This window comes from Ochotona princeps, chromosome 4 (genome assembly GCF_030435755.1).
Source record: "Ochotona princeps isolate mOchPri1 chromosome 4, mOchPri1.hap1, whole genome shotgun sequence".
Lineage (NCBI taxonomy): Eukaryota > Metazoa > Chordata > Mammalia > Lagomorpha > Ochotonidae > Ochotona > Ochotona princeps.
The window spans coordinates 33,007,193-33,010,717 of NC_080835.1; the positions used below are offsets into that span (position 1 = coordinate 33,007,193).

Consider the following 3,525-nt stretch of genomic DNA (forward strand, 5'->3'; position numbering starts at 1 on the left):
CTGCAGCCTCATGTCTGTAGGATGATTTCCTGTGACATAAAACAAAATAGTTAAGAATAACTGACTTTTTCTCCTTTCACACCAAATCTCAGTAAACAACTGAAACTCATAATAAAATTATTATTAAATTTATGGAGAAAATCAATGCATGACACTAGTGGGACCCTAACCTGATATCATATTAACTTGCTCTGCCCCTGTTAAACTAAGAACCTCATGATTTCAAATCCAATGACTTAAATATGAGGATGAATATTAGGTACACTTCAAGTATTAAGCAGAGGATTAGTTAGTGTAGGGCTAGTACCAAGATTTTAATAGACTCATATTCTTTATATGATAGGAATATTTTTAAGTATAAATCAGTGTGTGTAGGATCACTCATCAATGGGGTTGATTAAGGGGGGAATCCCTGAGCCTATGGAACTGCATCATGAAAAATGAAAATTTTTAAAAATCACTTACGAATATAAGAGAAAAAAAACTTTCTATTCAACCCCAATGTATTCTAAAGAATATTAAAGCATTTTTTTCTTTCTTCTTTCATTTAAAAAGAGTCACAAGCACTTGGGTAATCAGTAGCAGTGGTGACAATTATGTCCGAGGTTGATCTATCAACCATCCCCCTTCTAGAGAAAGCTAATTCTGAAATGTGAGAGCAAGGCAGAGATAATCCCATAAAAATGTTGTAGAAATATGCATGGAGGAATTTGAAGCAATGTTTTCTTTTTCAGGATCTGTTTTCTAAGATTTATTTTTCAACAGTATCTTCTGCAAAAACAAAATTCAGAGGTATATTCGAAGGTATGCTAGAAAATTTATTCTGACTTAACATTTGTGAGAAATATGAAATGCCCTATTTCATGTCTTGGATTTTTATGCAAAAATACATTTTAAATGGCTTTCCAAAGAAGTACTGGAAATATGGTAGAAAAGGTATGAGAATTGGGTCATACGTTTTTTCATTGTTTTTACTCTTATCTAATGGATTTTCCTGGAGAAAAAAAAAGTATGAATGCTTTTCTGTTTTCTGTATGGCTTTATTACAGTCCCCAGATATTTAAAATGTTGGATCTACATAAAGTAAGTTACACCTGATGTGATGATTATGCCAATATTACCATTCCCCTCCACATCCTCATCCTCCTTATCATCATTTTTTGGAAGTTCTGAAGGCAGTTATACACAGAAATCCACAGAAATCCTCACAACCCACCTGAACTTATTTATTGCTATCCAGGAAATAACACATCACAAACTGAATTATTCTTTCTGCCCCCAAACCTTCATCCTCTCTTTACCTGTTCTGCGTGCTCATTTCATTAACCTAGCTCATTAGAGCAAAAGCCTAAGAGGTATTCTCAGGAGCCATGTTGTCTCTTACATTCCTCATCTCTGTATAGGAAAATTCTGCCAGCATGTAGAAGTTAGACAGGTCACGGAACCATAATACTTGTAGGATTGGGGTTCAGTAAAATAATATGTGAGGCAAGTAACGATTAAACAAATGTCATGGGTGCAGTTCATCAACAAACTTAGTACAATTATATCTGGACTCCATCTTAACATATAACAACAGTGTGAAATGATCAAATAACAACATAATGATGAGCTTTTTACCAAGATGGCGCCGAAGACGAAAAAGGAAGCTCCCGCCCCTCCCAAAGCCGAAGCCAAAGCCAAGGCTCTGAAGGTCAAGAAGGCGGTGCTGAAAGGTGTCCACAGCCACAAGAAGAAGATCCGCACGTCTCCCACCTTCCGGAGGCCCAAGACGCAGCGCCTGCGACCGGCAGCCCAAATACCCCCGGAAGAGCGCCCCCAGGAGGAATAAGCTTGACCACTACGCCATCATCAAGTTCCCCATGACCACAGAGTCCGCTATGAAGAAGATAGAAGACAACAACACACTGGTGTTCATTGTGGATGTCAAGGCCAACAAGCACCAGATCAAACAAGCCGTGAAGAAGCTCTATGACATTGATGTGGCCAAAGTCAATACCCTGATCAGGCCGGATGGAGAAAAGAAGGAGTACGTGCGGTTGGCTCCTGATTATGATGCTCTGGATGTTGCCAACAAAATTGGGATCATCTAAACTACATTAAGCTCTCTAATTCTAAATATATGTTTTTCACCATAAAAAAAAACTAAAACAAAACATAATGATGATTGGTTAATGCAACATAGATTAAAAAATAACATATATGAATAAAATCATCAGGTTAATTATTATTATAAAATCTAGAATAATTCAAATTCATAAGCCAACATGATTATAGTTTAATTACTTTGAAAAGAATAGGTTAATTAATTAGTTTGCCAGTAATGTCAGTGAGCTAAATGATGAGAGATAGTTAATATTGATTGTGAGTGAAAATTATCAACATTCTGGGTGACTACTTTCTTAAATCTACTAAGTTTGTTACTTATGCAGTGCCAGAACTAAATCCTATGCCTCCTTTCACAGTCTGCACTTAGCACATTTTCTGCAGCAAACAATTAATAGCATAATTTTTAATTAAGGAATCCAAAATGTCTGTTACTGCTACTTTAAACCATATTTTGAATTTTAGCAGCTTTTTTTTTAGATATTAGTGCTAACAAAAAACAAGATTACATCCCTTTTTTTAAAAACTGATTGTAAACTGCAAGGTGATTGGACATCTGTAATTGAAACTCTCCTTCGTCCATCACACCAGTGTGTGTCTTGGCTATATTACATAACTCCACAGAGCTTTATTGATTTAGTGAAAAAAGGATAAACAACTTCATTTTTCACATTTTTGCTGTAAAGATCAGGAGACACTCAGCATAAAACAGCCACTTCATAAACAGTAGTCTATATACTAAATAACCATGTGTTGTGTTCCTCGACACAGCACTAGTAAATTAGTGAACTTGAATAAAACATGATTCTGCATTCCATAAATGTGCAACCTCCTGGAAGGACACCTACAGAGAAGCTGTGACAGGCACAGAAGCTGAAACTCTTTGGGTCATTGTAACTACTGTCATCAGAGTTTGGTGCCTTTTCAAACAATCCCTTTTCAGTCCTGTAAGCTCCCTTCAGCAACTGGTTCATGTGCTAAAAACTACAAGTTGACTACATACAATGCTATATTGGAACAGAACTATTAGGTATCTCAGGGGAGTAGATCTACATCCCAAGGTCCCTGAATTAAAAGTTCTGATTTCTTTCGTTAGTGCAGTAACAGAGAATGAATTGAAAGGGATAGAGTTTTCATGTTTGTCAGAAGTTGGTTCTACTGTAGCATTTGATTTGAAAGTTACTTTCTTTCCATTCTGTTGACATTTTAATGGACCATTTAAGAACCACCCAAAGCTTTTGTCTTCTTGAGCAAGAGTTCTGCAAGAAATACTAGTTTGAAGCGGGCTTTGTGGCAAAGTAGATTAAGCCTGTGATATCCAGTGTGGGATTGAGTCATGTCTCCTTCATGTCTGATACAGCCTTCTGTTAATGAAACTGAAAGGAAATGGGTAAGTGAGTGATGGCTGGAATGTCTGCA

At 36.5% G+C, this 3,525-nt stretch overlaps 1 pseudogene; it reads left to right on the plus strand.

Moving 5' to 3' along the window:
* Positions 1 to 1,624: 1,624 nt before the first annotated feature.
* On the plus strand, positions 1,625 to 2,125 carry LOC101530109 (large ribosomal subunit protein uL23-like; annotated as a pseudogene).
* Positions 2,126 to 3,525: the final 1,400 nt, after the last annotated feature.